This window comes from Cyprinus carpio, chromosome A1 (genome assembly GCF_018340385.1).
Source record: "Cyprinus carpio isolate SPL01 chromosome A1, ASM1834038v1, whole genome shotgun sequence".
In the NCBI taxonomy this organism is placed as follows: Eukaryota; Metazoa; Chordata; class Actinopteri; order Cypriniformes; family Cyprinidae; genus Cyprinus; species Cyprinus carpio.
This window is the reverse complement of record NC_056572.1, coordinates 13,782,057-13,800,178: the sequence shown is the minus strand read 5'-3', so window position 1 is coordinate 13,800,178 and position 18,122 is coordinate 13,782,057. Positions and strand designations below refer to the sequence as shown.

The following is an 18,122-nucleotide window of genomic DNA, read 5'->3' as shown; positions in this document are numbered from 1 at the left end:
CATTCCATTGTTTATAGTGGAAAAACGTTCTTCAGATTATTAAAATATTATTCACACTGAAGAAGAAGTGGTTCTTTTAAGAACCGTTGACTGAAAGGTTCTTTGAGGAACCCAGCATGGTTCTTCTATAGCTTTGCTGCAAAAACTCCTTTTTGGAAGCTTTATTTTTTAGAGTGTTTACAGTAGTTTTCCACAGCACACCAAACCCGGCAGCCAGTGATGAGGTGACTGGGTTCTGACTTCTAATGATTTAATTTGTTCATGGCATGTGCACTGGAGAAAATATCAGTGAGTTCCAGATCATTCTAGGAATGTTTCTGACACACTCCCCCTCATACTGTGCAACATCTCTGTTTACAAGAAGAAAATTCAGGTCTCCATGTAGAGAAAGACATGCTCTAACCAGCCTCAATCAAAAGAGTGAATCGTGATCAAATTAATATTGTTCAGTCCATTAGGATATTTAGTGTTTAGACATATAATGGGCTATATGATAAATCAGTCTACATATATGGAATCATTTATTTCTTAAAGTTGCCATTCAGTCACCTTTAAGTCAATGATAACCGATGATGTGCAAACCTAGTGAGTTTTCTCTGGGATAGAAATGTTGGAACATCAATTATTTCAATGCAGAAAGTCTTGATTAAGTGCTAATCCATCACAGTTCTTATTCAGATGTCTTAATGACATATTCATCATTTTGGATTTTTCCTTTAGCTTTTTCTACTAAAGTAGATTACTTTCTCAGTTCCCAGTATGGGAAAGTGTGCAAATAGTCCTTTAACAAATGCAAAAGGTGATTTAAGTCTTGCTGTCTGCCTTGTATTCTTCTTGGAGTCAGGACTTATTCCAATTTAAAAAGCACAAAACCTGTATTTCAAGAGGAAAGAGATGAGCTTGAAAACAAATACATCTTTATAGCCTATACATCTATTTGTAGACCCTCACGTTCCAACAGTGAATGGCAAACAAAACTCAAGGCAGGTTGTCTGCAGTCACCATGTTGATTTTAAGATTATTAGTTTTCTTTATTATGCTAATAAGAGATTACATTTTATTGCTTTACACAGTTCTTGTTTGATTACTCTTCAATTTACAATGTTTTTACAGTTAAAATAAAGTGATAACGTACTGTAAATTAACTAATTTTATTCAAATAATAGAAATTATTTTACATTTCTGAATCAATATTTTTGTTCCATTTTCCATTAAGCGTGTATATATGTTTACAATTAAACTTTTAGAAACATACAGTCAATAATCTAAAGCTAAGTGCTAAAAATCCCAAAACTTCAATATTGACTGTATTTGCGGAAGACTATGGATTTGCTGTCGTTTACCAGATTGGTGACATCAAATCTTTTAAAAAAAAAATCATAGTTTTGTTTGAGGAACTTAAAAGCAAGTAAAAACTACACATTTCCCCTCTTTTTCTGTTCTGATGCACCACATGCTTTACTTTTACATGTCAGAGAATCCCGCCCCTAAAGTCTATAATTTATTATTATTGATTATTTTAACTGCTGCCATTACTTTTCAGTTATGCACTTCCGGTCTTCATTTTAAAAGTAATGACATTCATAATATTATGGCACAGGGGCCTCTGGGCACGGGGCTCTCACTCACTATCTTGACATGTAAACTGTTTCAGATTCAGCCCATCTGAATCTAATCGTCACCATCTAAGATGAACAACAGGCCTTCAGCTTGTTGATTTAACAGCACAGTAGCCCACATCCATTGTATCCTCGAGAGAGCCACTGTTGTTTCCACGGCAACAAGCAGACCCTTGCCCTTCCCAGGGCTCCTGACATTCATTTGGACTAAACCACTTCAGACTGTAAATAGGGGGGAATTAACACAACTGACAAGACAAATCTTAAGACTAGATTCCCTAGACTACACATTAACAGCTGCTTTTTAAATCCCTTGAGCTCTATCAATGCAAAGGTAGGTATAGAGGATACATTTAAGGCATATCGCTCTTAAAAGTAGAAACCTCCCCCCGTTTCCAAGTCACATGACTTGGTCCCTCCTCCCACGAGCTGTCAGAGCAGCTTGTTGCGCGACCAGCTTCTTGGTAAACTAACTTGAGTTCGGCGTTAACATCCAAACCAGTTGCCTGACAGATCGCGTTTCGCGTGGACCGACGAGAATGTTCGCTTCGGTTACAAAACAAGCCTTATTTCCCCTGACCTAACGAGTCGTTTACCGCAGTTTCCATCGAGCTCTTTTGCCGTCTGCGTGATTTGTGGTGAAGAAACAGCACAGCAGCGGCAGGTCCTGGTAACCAGGTAAGCAGCAGGTTCAATTCAAGCGTGTTTAAGGTGTTGACAAAGTAGTGTGAGCGATATTTGTAAAGCGCAGATTGTTTATTATCGATACAGGGTGTGAAATGTCAATACAATGTTGCCATTGCAGAGAGAGCGTTGAGCTAGCTGGGTTCCTCGCTCAGTGATGCTAAAACGGGAACGCTCGCGTGCTGGGCCGTCGTAAAATCACCGTGACATTGAACTGGTCGAAATCGATGAAAAATACGCGTTGACAGCTCATTATTGAGGACTGTTTCAGTTGACAGCAGTTGCCTTTTTTTCTGTCATTGCTCCGTTACTTCGTGACGGGAATTAATTTGAATATCACGTCAGTTTATAAATCGTCCGCCGAGTTCTAACGCGATTAGTAAAACTGAATTTTTCCGAATATGGTATAACGTTAACGATTTAAAGACTGTAAAACTGAATATAAATGATGATGACTTATACACTGCATTCGTTAAAATTGCTTAAAAGGAAAATCAACACTGACAGCTCATAATTCATGCTTGTTTACGTTAGTTGCTTAAATTGATATTGCGTAATCGTTCCTTGAGGATAATTTATTCGAATTTATCGCGTCAAATTCCATGGGATCAGAAATAATTGGTTCGATATTTCCTTTAAATTTAAGACTTTAAGAAGAGTTTTTTTCTTGCTTTGTCTCATACACACATAGAGAGAGAGAGAGGAAGAAGAGAAAATGTATAATAATAATCATGATGACGAGTTTAGCACAGTATTCGTTACTTCAGACTGCACTTGCTCGAGACGAGTTGATACTGGTCTTTTCCCCCTCACGTCATTGCTGCGTGAGGAGAATTATATAGAATAAATCACGTCAGTTTATCATCCGCGAATCTCTGGAGCATTTATGTCTAAAAAAGTAAGAGTTACTGTCTTTCATATGTACAAACCGACATACGATTCACCCGTGAAGACTAGTCCCGTCATAAAACCGCTCCCAAATCCCGCGCCACACCCCGTGCGCGCACTGAGCACGTGAGAGCCCAACAACTAGTGCATTATCACCTTGATAGGCGTCCTAATTGCGTCGCGTCGGCCGGTTTCTCTCAGAAAAAAAGTATACCATGGTACAGTAATAGTATTGGACATGTATTGCGCGCCACTTTAAAATATACCATGGTAATTTGATCACGTTGCATGTAGTTCAAGATACTTGAAGAATAGCATCGTATTATCTCAGTGTAAAACATATGGCCATGGTATATGTTAAAATAACATAGTCTTATCATGCTACCGGGTCCAAACAAATAGTTTTAGTTAGCTGAGATCTGCAGATGAAAGGTGAGTTACCTGAGAAAGTGCTGAGCGACATAGATATGGAAGAGGATATATGCTAAGATGCTTTGCTAAATCTCAGTAAGCATAATGCATGTATGACCCAAATAATAATCTAATTCTATGATCTCATTTTTATTTGCCATCACAGCAGGAATTGCACCTTTCTCTTTATTTTAGTAAATTAAGCCTCTGTCTGCAAGTATGCAGATCCTTGTTCAGTGTAGGTTAATGATTCTTGTTTAGTGAGGATGTCTAATGGGGGTAATTAGTTACAGTACCTTTGGGTTTTGGAAACCAGCATTATTTAGTTTTGCATCATAGTTTAATGAATAGTTTACTGTAGACATCTTTTAAGAACATAGAAGAGCTGTCTCTAGAACAGGGGTCTTCAAGATGTTGTGTAAAAATGAAAATATTAATTATAAGTCAAGTTAGTATTGCATTTTAAGTGGTATTTTAAGTAGCTTAAGTTATGCAAAATTATTCATTGTTTCTTTCACATTAAAGTGCATTAGGCCTAAGTATGGTTATGGTTCAAATGCAGTGATGATTACATTGCAAAGCTTTTAAAAAGTAAGTACTGATGTACAAACTACTGTATGTGTGTTCATTTGGTACTATATGCATGCTGTTATAGGCCAGGGTTAAATTGCAACACTCAGAAGATCCCAATCTAGAATTTTGTAAGTAGCCTAAATGTAGTGCATTTATGCATTTAGCAGAAAAGCGACTTACAGTGCATTCAGGCTAACATTTTTTACCTAACATGTGTTCCCTGGGAATCGAACCCATAACCTTTGCGCTGCTAACGCAGTGCTCTACCACTGAGCCACAGGAACACTATAGCCTAACACAAATAGTCTATCATTATCATGACAGATCGGCATGCTGCTAGGAATCGATTATAGCCTGAAACAGGAATCTCAGAGGTGACAGTGTGACAATTTACAATGTGATACATTTGATAAAGTAATCATTAAATGGCTCTGCAAGAACTTGAAATCATAATATGTAATGAAATAGCTGTATTAGTCAGAGCTTTCCAAATAAATGAGGAAAACTAGAAATTGTATATCAAATATTTGGCTTAATGTCTCAATCTGTAGACCATAAGATATGCTTAACGTCCTGTCCAAAGGGAATCCATGGAATTTGGCTTTATATCAGAATATATTCATGTCTTGGGATGAATTATTTACTAGTGACAGTAAACGATACTGAGTCTTAAACTGTATATAATATGTCAACATTAGTACATTTTAATTTCCTCAAGTTGCATATTTCTGAAAGATGCATGCACACAAATTTATTTAATATTCTTCCATTTCTTCTACTGAATTCCATTCTGTTTTAAAACAGCATTGCCTAATTGTATAAAGCTAACTTAGTTAATTTTCTCAGCAAGGTGCAGTTGCATTGATTATTTGACCAAATCATTTGGCATTCAACCTCGATTCTATATGTCAAATGAGCAATTTGAGCAATAAACAACATTAAACCAGTAGGAGTGTTTAGTGTAATCACCTAGAGTTGACTGTCAGGGTTATCAGGGTTAGTTGGTGGCCGCATTGAGTGTGAGTGCGTGTCTCGCCTCATTGATGTTTAAGCAGTGCATTGTTTTAACATTGTTTGTCATTGCTTTTGTAAAAGTACTCTGGCTGTCACATAATTGCAGTGTGCCTTTGGGAACGTAAGCCCCTAAAAGCAGGAGGCTACAGCTGATCTATTGATTTGGATGGAAACATTGTGAAGCGGCATCTGACTCATCACTTCTACCCCACTGCATCATCCCTCACGTGACGCCTAGAGGCTTCCTGTCACAAAGGTAGGGGACGGGAAGATGTGTCCTCATCACCCTATGGTGACGATGCTCATTGTCATAGCGATAGGTTGCCAGGGGATGCAGAGACCTTGGAGGCAGAGCTGCTGTGTTTGACGGAGGTGTTAGACGAATTCAAAGTCTTTATACAGTGTGACTACACAAACGCTGCCTTGAGGGCAGCTATGCCTTGAAACCATCTTGAAGGAATACTTCACTCATAAATGAAGATTTTGTCATCATTTACTCAGCGCTGTAGCATTCCAAACTTTTGTCATTTGCATTCTTCTGTGAAACACAAAAGAAGACAGTAGGCCAAAAGTTCATGCAGTTCTTTTCCATACAATCAAAGTTCATAGCGACTGAACCTGTCAAGTTCAAAAAAGTACCATAAAATTGGTCTATATGATTCCTGCACAGGATTCAGCATCTTCTAAAATCATATGATAGCTTTGCATGAGGAAACGAGCAAACTTTCTTGTGTTCAACTTAAAAATGTTACATGCAGTTTTAAGAGCTCTGAAATAGAAAATCGTTGGTGATGAGACATCTTCTATGTTCATTCAAATTTCCAGCTGTGCCAATGATGAACTTTTTTTGTCCGTTTTTAAATTTCTCTTGCATCATGGTTTTCATTTTAAATGTAGTTAAAACTTTCATAATTTTGTGTTTTTGTCACTTTTTTAAAAATATATCTATATAATTTTTATACATTTTTTATAATTTGTATTAAAGGTGGGGTAAGCGATTTCAAGTAGCCAATGTTAACATTTGAAATCTCCAAAACAAACACACCCCTACCCCAAAAGGGTCTCACCCCTATTTTGATAGCTCCGCCCCACACATACATAAGCAACCCAGGCAACGATTAGTTCTTTGAAACAAAGCAAAACCAATGTTACACAATGTCTACACCGGATGCGAGTGGCGCGGCACGACAAAATACTAGAACTAATTATAATCACAGAAAGCAGTATCTGCCATTATGATCACCGATACCGATCTTTTTATCTTATCTTCTTTTTATCGTGTAGAATTATTTATAGTGATGATCCAATCAGCATTTTTAGATATTTATTCAGGGCCTGAATTTCATTTTTGAAAATGAATTCCCCTCTTAGATGACTTGTGAGAGGGGATTTTTTTAATTTGAAGGGTGGAGGGGGGCATTTTTTAGACGTTTATCTTACCTAAATGTTTGATCATGCACTGTATTTTTGTTTTGACAATTATGCAATTGTTACACAATAGCTTGCACACAGTACATGCCTGATTTCATGAGCTGTATGTGAGGCAGCCTTTTACTCCATGTTCACACATACTCTGTTTGCAGTGCAGTCCATGTATGGTACGTAAGTGGTGCAGAAGGAGCTTTCATACAGTAGTCTGCATCTAATCCGTGGCTGTTTACTACAAAAACAACATTTATCTATTATTTTGATTTCAAATCTAAACATTGTTACTTAAAACTCTCTTTCGGCATAATACAATCTTTCATAGATGGGTTTAAACACAATAAATATAAGAAACATTGTTCAATGCGTTTTACTTTTGCATTTACTTCTAAATTTATATATTAATTTGCTCAAGCAAGTGGCAAAACATTACCAGTGGGGCTCGAAAGTTTGGGCACCCCTTGCAGAATCTTTGAAAATGTGAATAATTTAAAAAAAATAAGAGAGCTCTAAACTTTTGAACACGAAGATGGCCAAATTTTTCTTATTTTGTTGAAATATAATTTTTTTCCATTCAGTTCTGCCCTTCGTAAGCAACAGAAGATACTTGTATGTTTCCCGGGAAACAAATTAAGTACAATTTACCTTGATCTTCAAATTCTAAAAGTTTTCACCCCCCAGCTCTTAATGCATCTTGTTTCATTCTGGAGCATCAGTGAATGTTTGAACCTTTTTAATAGTTGTGTTTGAGTGCCTTACTTGTCCTCAGTGTGAAAAGATGTATCTCAAAATCATATAGTCACTGCTGGAAAGGGTTCAAATATGCAAAGATGCTGGCAAACTGAGGAATCTGCAGGACCTTAAAGATTTTTCTGAACAACACTTCTCAGTTTAACTGTTCAGAACAAACAAGGGACTCATGCACAACCATCACAAAACAGAATGCAGTCGTGGATCATCCAGGTAACCACACACAGTATTAAGAACCAAGGGTTCCCAAACTTTTGAATGGGGTTATTTTAATTTTAGCAATTTTTTTGTCTTGTGGACTAAATGTAAACATCTTTTATGTACAATATCTTACTCAGGACAGTACTAAATTAAAAAATAACATGCATTTAGTATGATCTCTCTTATTTTTTGAAAATTATTCACATTTTCACATATTCTGCAAGGGGTGCCCAAACTTTCGAGCCCCACTGTATGATATTTTTTGTTTTTTTATAATTATTAACATTTTATGATATTTTTCGTGGTGTGGGCGTGTAGAGCAGTCCGCAGTTACATGTTCCTTTTTTGGACGTTTGCCGCATTCTTTTGGGAAATACATGCTTGAATTTGAAATATCCAATATTCACGATATTTTTGAATTTTACATCGTCGTCAAAATTATTCCGATATTATCGCTAATATTCGATATATCGCCCAGCCCTAGCGGTAACCAAGGAAATGCTATATTGCCCATTCCATAAGGGCCACCTGCTGTCAGAGAGTGAATTTGTATTTACATTCCGGCCGCTTTATTACGTTTGAAATATTGATATTTATCTTACAAAAATGCATGGATTCGCTACAGGAGTCCTTTATTCACCCCCCGGAGCCGTTTGAGGGACATTTTATTACGGATGCATGCACTTTATTTCATGAGTCCTGAACGGTTGACAACCAACACCCGCTTACCCCGATTGAAAGGCTTGGAAGGGCCAGGACAATTTTTAATAGGGCTGTGTGATTTGGGGAAAATATCTAATTGCGATTTTGTTTGACAGATATTTGACAGATATTAACATTGTCAATAGTGTGCAGCACAGTATGGTTATAGTTACCCAGTTGAAAAAAAAGCAATAGAAACCATCACAGAAATTCTAAAGGTTTCCATTAAAAAAATTACAAAATTCCTTATTGTAGTGTGTTTTGGGCATTATTTCAATAGGAATTACTGTTGTTCTATTGTGTCCCATCTGCCAGATTACATCCCACCTATAGAATCCATCAAATACCAGTAGACACCAATATAGTATACATTAAAGCCAATATAATTCCCATTATAACCCCTTAAATACATTACATTTTCTATGGTGTTTTGGGAGTGGTTCTATTGTTCTTTTTTCAGTGGGGAATATTATAATAATATTACTACTTTTACAGACTTTATTTAGGCTAATTACTGAATTTCACAAGAAACTTAAATAGGCTTATTTATTCATTTTTAAGCATTTAGGATTTTAAGAACAAGTGGATAATGTGCTGAATGTTTCTTTGCATCCAAGTGAAATTAGCAAAGAGGTTAGCCTGAATTTACACTTGTTTTAAACACGGAGCCAGGCGCGAGTTGACATTTGGTTGGGCACGTGTGTCAAGCCTCATCCATATTGCCAGATGTGCTTGTGGAGATGAACGGTGCGGAGTCGCGCGCGAGTATAACTGAGCATTACGAGACAGGCTGCGTTTGTGTGGCAAGAAGCCGAAGTAATCTCATATTACAAAAGTTTTTCTTTAGTATTAATTTGCCTAACTATCCATTTGATCCTGTAGATGCCATAATCACACACACACTCTCTCCCGTTTTCTGTTTGTTTGTTTTTGAATGGTGGGTGTTTACACAGATGGCTAGAGCAGTGCTGATGACGTTGCAAACTGCAACGTCTCAAATCGCGATTCGATTTTGATTAATCACACAGCCCTAATTTTTAATATAGCTCAGATTGGATTGTCTGAAAGGATTGTCTTTTTGGGTGAACTAACCCTTTAAGCTACCTTACCTTGGCAACTAGCTGAAATAAAAATTTTCATTTCAGTAAACAATTAGCTAATAATTTTTTTTTAAATGGTTAATCTTAGGTTAAGTTTTATTTAACTAGAGCTGTGACGATCACCGTGACAACCGTGGTTGTCTACTGCCACCGGCGGTAGTGCACGTGACGTCACGCACTCTATAACAAACATAATACGAAGTTTTGTATACAAGTGTAATAACAGTAATAGTTGCAAATTGTTTTATTTAGACTATAAGTTTATGGTAATTCACAAATTACCTCAAACACCATGCACAGCGTTTCCTTTAGATTGGCAGGTTTGAGCGTAGGAAAATACAGTTTATGCATTCAGCAAATTCATTTTCTTTTGGGCGATGGACTTGTTGGGAAACCAAATACTACATCGCTGATCTGGAGCCATCTCCATTCATCTCACCCATCCGCGTTTGTACTGTACAAGTTCCCGTGATCGCAAACGCCTGGCTGGTCAGGTTTGGTGAGGCTTTCTCCAAACTGGCCAAATGCAAACGAGACAGCGATAAATGAAAGATGTTAACAAGAAATGTGTTAATGCTGCACTTGCTTGGAGGCGGAACAGTTAACCGTGTCTACAGCGCCGCGTCTCAACAGGTTGAGTCTGTCTAGTGTCTACACAGGACATTTGAACTCTGTGTCAGTACCCCATAAATAAGACGAGACAGTTTACTGTCGGGGATTTGTCATGTTGTGTCGAGCCACATCCAGTGAAGCATCATTGATTATAATGAGTTTTATAGTATTTTGTCACGCCGCGCAGCTCGTGTCCTGTAGACTGGGTGTATTTAACTTTCTTATTTAGGCTACTTTCTTGTTTATTTTTATTATTTCTTTGATGTTTATTTAAGTGTCTTGCAAGCTGCGATTTCTTTTTTAGAAGTGCTAAAATAAACACGAGCTGATGAGTTAAATTGGGTGTGTTAGATGAGTGAGACAGTGCTGGGCTGCTCCAGGACAATTTTGAAAACCATTTCAGAGACACGTTCTTAAATGTGACTCATATAAAATATATTACATGCGTGCACATTGTATAAGGCAGCTTTAATCGCCTTTTTAGTAACTTCATGACTTAGTTGACCACGACATTGCATGCACGTAGTTTATTTCGCGCTTTGATATGAAAGGATACAGGCTACAGCGTGCGCCGGCGCCTTTGTGCGTGCAATTGATGAGCATGAGCTGCAAGCACAGGACCGTATCCGCGACTCGCGACTGGTGCTGAAGTAAAGAGGAGTGTGCGTCTGAAATGCCTCACGTTCTCAGTTATTCTGCGACTGAAAAAAAAGCACTATTTGTCAAGAGAAAAAGTGACAGAAGCAGCAGTTGTGAGTGGGGTGGCCAAGCCCCGCCCCACCCCTGTGTTAATCGTGTTAAATATTTTCAACGCGTTTAAGTGAAAAAATGAATCGCCTGTGTTAACGCGTTAATTTTGATACCAATAATATATATATAAAATTAATATTAATTATATATAGGCCTATTTATATTTATATCAACACCGCGCCACCGGTGGTAGTTGGTCCATTACCACCACGGTGGTAAAAATCTGTCACCGTCACAGCCCTATAGTTAACCATGGTCTGTCACTTGGTTTTTACATTTTTCTGGCATCACGTTGCGCCATCCACACACGAAATTCCATTAAGAGACAATGATTATAAATGTTTTGGGCTGATTTTATGATTCTTTTATTGTGTTTTTGTCCTTTTTGGAGCTTGACTGTGTGCATTCAGACTTCCGTCTCATTTTTTTATTCTACGGAAAAAGAAAAACATCACAGGGTTGGAGCTATTCCTTCAAAGTTGCAAATTTGTGTACATTGCTGTTTATAAAACATTTCCAGTAATAGAGTTTCATCCCCATTAAAGTGTTTAATTTGGAAAAGTTGGGGAAAAGATATCAATCTTTTGTTTCCAGAGCATAAAAATCGGGGAATACCATTAAGTTTAGCATTCAGGATCCTGTCATCGGAAGCTCTGAGGTCAGCTTGCCAGTTTGGGGAAACTCTGCTAACAACAGAGCCTCAGAGAGGGAATGCAGGATGCTATTGGCTAGATTGCAGATGGGCGTCCTCTTGCCGGAGGCAGTCTGGCAGGAAGGGGTTGGTTGCATGAGAGGAGGGGAGGGGTGTGGGAATAGCTGAAAATGTTTCAGTCGGATAGTTGAGCAGCAAGCAGACACGCTGGTGCTTTCGCTGCTTTTGCTGAGAAAAAAATCCCTGTCTCGGCATGGGCCACCAGCTCACGGCTTTGCACAGGGAATGACAGCGGTTCATGTGGTTGTTTACCGGGAGAGAGTCAAGTGAAGGAGTTCGATTGCCACACCAGGTGAGCAGAAGAGAGAGTGAGAAGTGAAGAGGAAGGAGGCTTCGTTATTTCAGCAAGGTGGGAGGAATAGGGTACATTTTATCTTTTAAAGTTCAATCTGTTTTTCCCAACATGAGGAATTTTGCTGCAATATGCTGCATGCGGGCAGGGGTGTGGAAAAAGAGGGAGGGAAATCTGAAAGGAGGTGTGGAGTTGTGTCAGTAAGTTACTCTGTTTTTAACCCATGTGCATCCTGAATCCCAAGTCTTTCTGGTTTCTTTCCTTTGGGACGTCTGTAAAGTAGTTTCAGTTTTAAGATATAGGCCTAGTACTTGTATTTATGTAGTTAGAATGACTGATTTGTGTGAATTTGTTCTCAAACCAGAGGCATATTTATGCAATTTACAAATTTTTGTTTTCTGCAGTTTAAATGATTCCAAGGAAATGATTACAAGCCTATCCAAAGGCAATGGTCCAGCCCGATTATCAAGGGCTTTATGCAAATTTAAGGAATGGCAGAATCTTTTATGTTGGCCCGATCAGACCTCCGGTTTTACTAGACTTTAAAAGAGCAGGACTTGCGCCGTGGCAGGAAAAGGCCACATTTTTGTCGAACATTTGGCAAACGTGTTGGGAGGAAGAGTGTGTTTTTATAAAGAGAGAGACTGACTCTGCCCTTCCTGTTAAAAAAAGCATGAAAACAGTCCACTGACTCTTTATTAGCCAAAGCCTTGAGAGCAACAGCCTTTCTGAATCAATTCGAAACCCGTTAAGACAGACTTGGAAAAGTAATTAGCCTGCCCATTTTAAGGCTTTACAACTGCCAGGCGTGTTTCATGAACAAATTTATTACTATTTTACTATTTTAGTGGGGGTGCCGTATTGCGCACTTGTAAAGAAAACTGAGACTTTGTGCCAACATCTTCATGTCAAGGTGAAACTTTGTTGTCGCAGGGAGTGAGTATTTAAACTCAAGCTCATGCTGTGTTTTCATAACTCAAGCAAGATTTTATCCTCTATTACCAGCCTTCAAAGCTAAGTTAGTGTGTCATAATTCCCTTTTTCCTTGGGCAAGTTGCAGGATAGTTTCTGAAAACACAGTGCAAATGTCTGTCAGTTGCTAAGTAGATCAGATCTGTGCCTAAATGATCATCTTAATTAAATAACACATCATTTTCACACAGCCTGAGGATATGAGCGCGGTACCAGCCAGGCATGGCTGCCATCCATGATGCTATAAATAACTAGAGACGATGATCTGGGGGATAAAAGCAGCCTTGGTGTTATGAAGATAATAACTTGGGTCACCGAGATTCAGTTTTACATTAAGGCTATTATCATATGACATATCCGTTTTGCTGACCATATTGAATCGGGGCTGCAGCCCTTTCCAAACTGCATGTGTACTCTCTGGCCTTTCCGTGTTGTGGATTGTTTTAAATATGATCTTTTGTTTTTAATTACATTATTGTGTGATTGTTTGTGAAGACGTTTTCATAATCGCTTTATTTTTTTAACTGAATGGAATGATGGTAGTGCATGATCTAATTACTGAAACGTATGACTTTAATGAATACTTACAGACATTCAAATCTTAACTATGAAGATATTAAGCTCTTTTTAGTTTATGTTTTTAAGTTTTATGATTAACAATGGCTGGTTGCAGTTAAAATACTTGTTCGGGTCCAGCTGTAGAGAATGTGTCCTAGTTTTGTTCTTGTGCTGCAAACAGAATGAAGCATTTACTTCCAAAACAGCTATCGCCTTGACTTTGTCCTTGGCTTCTATATGATCATGGCATTGTACAAAATCATCAGCATTTAAAAAAAGCATGTTTTTTCTAAACCAGTTGAGTGTAAACGTTACCCTTCAGCCAATTTCATTGTCAAGAGAAGTTCAGACTTCTTGGATTTACTTCAGAGTTTAGAAAAATGCACGGATCAGTCACTACCAACAATTAGGGCTGTCACAATTTTTCGATTCAATTTGAGTACTCTATTTAAAAAAAATCCTTGATTGTATTTTGCCCATGTCGAGTAATCGGCAAAATGCTGGAAGTGGCGCATTCCACTGACAAGAATCCATGAAAATCATTATTAGACCGTCATCCAAGGCTGTGTGATATATTTAACTAATTTAAAAATCATAATTTAAGCATAATGCTATTGTGAATTAACATACACTGCGATTCAATTAAATAAATATATGCTATGTCGCTTTAATATGTGCGCTTGAATTAGTTACATGTGTGTAGGTCACATGCGTGCATCTCAGAGTGGCTCTGTTCACAGTAAATGCTGCTCCACACAAACTGTTATCATTTATGTGTGGAGCATCTCAAACTCCATCTCTATATATTGTTGTGAGTTTGGGTTTATTATAACGTGCATCTGAAAATGCAACGTGTGCCATTTCATCACATTTATAAGGTAAATCATTTATAGACCTACACAAACACAGGATAACACATCATTATCTTTCTCAATATGCTAACTGTTCATCATTATTTCAAAATAAATGCTCAAACCCTCACTCAGAGTTACATGTTTAATGTCCACATATACAAGAAATTACAGTAGCTGAAGCATTTCTGTCGTAAAGAAATGGCCAAATATTAAAGATTAAGTGGACATTTGAATTAAATGTTATTTAGTAATTAATAAACAAAGATTAGCGCGGTAAAGTGTAAAAACAATCGTCAGGCCATTGGCGCCTCTGCAGGCATTTGATATAATACATAATGTACATAAGCTCTATTGTTTATAATACATTATGTATTTCAACAGTTTTGTTCAATAAAACCATATGAATACTTGCCTTTTATACTTTATTTGTACTAATTATTAAGGGTGTGACAAAACATTTATCCCACGAGAAGAGACGAGACGAGAATGGGTTCACGAGAACGAGACGAGACGAGATTTTAAGACTTTTTTTTAAAAGAAATCCTCAATGATGAAATATATAGGGAAAAATAGTATTTTGTTCAACTGAAAGAGACAAAATGGAAGATTTTAAAATCAACTTGTGCTTTAGGAAATTAAACTTCTATTATATATCTATATAATATAATATATCTTTTATATGCAGCAATAAACAACATGTAAACTAGAACTGCACGATTCTGGATAAATTGAGAATCATATTTTTTTATATAGAAACTGGAGATCATGATTATCTCACAATTCTGAAGAAAGAAAGATTAGAAAAGAAAACAAAATAACAATTTACTAGTGCTTTTGACAAAATGTTCATTGGTTCAAGTCTTTAAAAAATTATTAATTTGAGCAAAATTAAAATAAATAAACAAATAAATGGAGTCAGTGTCTCAATTTATAAAGACTTGTTTCACTATTGGAATCTCCTGAATGAATGATTCAATGACAAATACTTTTTTTTAACGGGCAGTTGTCGCCACCTGCTGGAGGAAGAGGATAAGCGTTACAATACATACACGTGTTTAGATACTTTCGTTTTGAACGCTACTGTAGAGAATAACTGTTTATACCCAAACTATAATTTTTATTGTAACACAGAAATAATTATGTGTGATTGAAAAGACTTTTTGTGTTGCTCTTTCTGGATCAGCAGCAGCCTGAATGCATGGGCAGCGACAAAACATGCTTCTCACGCTCCACTGACGCTCGCGATGTGAAACACTTGTAATAGAAATATCTGAATCATTGTCATCCAGGAATAAGATTGCCTGTGTGTTTGAATTGAGATTGCGACCTTTAAACGATTAATTGTGCAGCTCTAATATAAAATGCAAATTGTTTTGTGAGGCTATCGACACGTTCTCGCGAGACCAGCCGGATATCGCGGGACATATCACATCGTACCATGAGATCTCGTCAAATACTAATTTTTATTGCTTAATTGCTATTATATATCTATTTTAAGTCATTTTTAAGGCTATTGTTCACTTAGATCTATTTTTATTACTACAAAAAATTATTAATTGCTTGATTAATCATCAGAATAATTGACAGATTACTCAATTACCAAAATAATCATTAGTGATAGCCCTACCAACAATATCTATCACATGCTACCAATGCTATCAATGGGTTTGCACTTAACTGGGTTGGGAAACAATCACGTCAATGAAAATCATTAATTTTATGCATGACCAACAATTATGAAAATGCCTAACAATCCAACATGAACCTTCTGTGCAAATTAAGAGATGACCAATATTATGTAATGCCAGCTGGCTTAGGCAACCCAAATCCTGATCTGATGCCATGGAGGATTACCCGACATTCATCCTCTGGGTTTGGAACCATTATTATTGTAACAAAAGAGGCTGTTTGAATGGGCAGAACCAGTTAAGAAAAGCCTACTCTTGTGACCCCAATGCCAGTTCTTTGGTTGTAGGCCTACTGTAATTGTGAATTGCTCAATCAAAGTTGTAAATGGGGTTGTTCCTACATTTCATTATAGATCTGGAATTTGCATTGGTTTACCTAATTGTTAATTAGCGCATGTCTTTAATCAAAGGGTCACGTTTCTTTTTCAAGTGGTCTCAAACTTGTTCGATATGTGCTAAATTGTTGGGATTGAAACGACAGTCTTTGTATTACCAGTTTTCCTACTTTATCACAAATTAATTAGCAGCCTAGTTGTGTAGTACCACACAAGTATCCCAAAAGGTTACGTTGTTCACAACCCATTTTACTGCTGTGCGTGAAAAATGGGCTGGAAATTAGTTAGTTTTATCCACCTGAAATGGATTGGATTGTGAAAAGTGGGCTCTACATGGTGGTTAGAGGGGAGGGGCTGAATAATGAGAGGGCTTGATGATGTCATCTGAAAAGGAAAGTTATTTTGTAAAGTTTGTAAATGTTGACTCCCTGTTGACTTAGATTGGGCAACTTTAATTGCTGAGAGTGTCTTCCCTACAGTGACATAAGTTTTTTTTTTTTTTTTTTTTTTTTTTTTTTTTTTTTGCGATAATTGCATGTGGAATGCCTGGTTTTGCTGTTCAGCCAGGCGTCCTCCTCCGGAACCACTAATCATCGTGGGGAAGGGCGGGGGCGTACAGACAGTGCTAATCTCTGCAGGTCACAACAAGGATACCGCAGCCACCTTCCTACCTGTACACCATCTGTCTGTCCTCATCAGCCTCTGACTTGCCACCATTCCTACTCAGTTACAACTATCTGTCAAAGCTCTCGCTTCTCTGATACCCTGCAGGGGACATGGTGACTTGGCATTATCTAGCAGTTTACTGGCCACTCTTTTTAAATAACTACCCCTGTTTCCGCTCCATGTTGACTTTGATAGCTCTGAACTATCAACCTGAAGGTCCATTTAGGACCTTGGCAATATCTTGCCATTTTTTGTAAAGTCTTGAGTAGGCTTGTTCGATAGACTGTGCTGACAGTGATACCGTTAAGCTGCAACACTGGTTACATCACTTGCCCACCACAGCACCGACCCCCACCATCGTTTTGATTTTTTTATTGTAATAAAAATCATTTATTTCAGTAAAAGAACAGACACCACAATTAAAAACTGAATGCGGCTGCTCAATGCAGTGTGCCGAACGACAGTCACACCACAGATCAGATTTCATTTATCCAGTGAAGAGAGTGAGTCGAGCTGACTGACAAGAAGAGTGAGGTGAGACAGACAAGATGATTTAGTTTTGAAACGAAACACGAAAGCGCCTGTTTGGCAATATTTTGGATTTTGAAAACCCTGTTGACTTTTGCCAATTATCTAAGATGATTTTGGAAGTTTTTTTTTTTTAAACATTTGTTTATTATTTAATTGGTTCCACATTGTTTGCTGATTTTTTTATTTTATTTGACATCAAGGTGTATGCCGTGGCTTCAAGCTTTCTTACTCGTTTTGCTAATAAACATTCTACATTTCTTAATTATTTGGTTATATATTAAACATGTTTACTGTAATTGTAATGTAATTTCCAGTTTTGTATACCTATTTAAACTTTATGTAACTTATTTGTTATTTTATATTAGGCATAGCCTGCCCTATAACATTGTGTATTTTTATTTGTTTTGTTAATAAAAGTTCTATGTTTTATATACTATAGGCTAAAGTGAGTTTGACGTTGTATTTTATTGTTGCATTCAAGCAATTAACGCTGAACTGCTGCTAATTCTAAATGCGCACAGCACTGCTTTACGCAGAATTGCCGCTATTTGGAAGTGAAAGTAAAATGCGCAAACCGCTTTTACAAGCTATTTAAAAGCAAAGGAAAGTGAGGAAAAGAGGGATATATTTCTGAATTCTGGCCGATACGATATAATTACGATATCGATATGAACACAATTAAAAAAGCTTCGTAAATACTACCAAGAACGCCCCCAACAGATCTCTGTGCATACAAACTTATGAAAAATTAATTCGCCAAGTCTATGACACCTCATTTAAAACCA

The 18,122-nt window shown here is 37.3% G+C and overlaps 1 protein-coding gene across 18 annotated transcripts in view; it reads left to right on the top strand.

Annotated features, from left to right (window-relative positions):
- Positions 1-2,043: 2,043 nt before the first annotated feature.
- mbnl2 (muscleblind-like splicing regulator 2) overlaps positions 2,044-18,122 on the top strand; it is an 84,913-nt gene continuing 68,834 nt past the window's right edge. For 4 of the 18 annotated variants that reach the window (XM_042745850.1, XM_042745435.1, XM_042745503.1 and 1 more), the window contains exon 1: positions 2,049-2,297. The gene's annotated coding sequence lies outside the window, so the exon portion shown is untranslated. Of the gene's footprint in view, positions 2,298-11,596; positions 11,791-18,122 lie in introns of those variants that run through there. The other 14 variants (XM_042745171.1, XM_042745608.1, XM_042745042.1 and 11 more) reach the window with 7 other exon arrangements.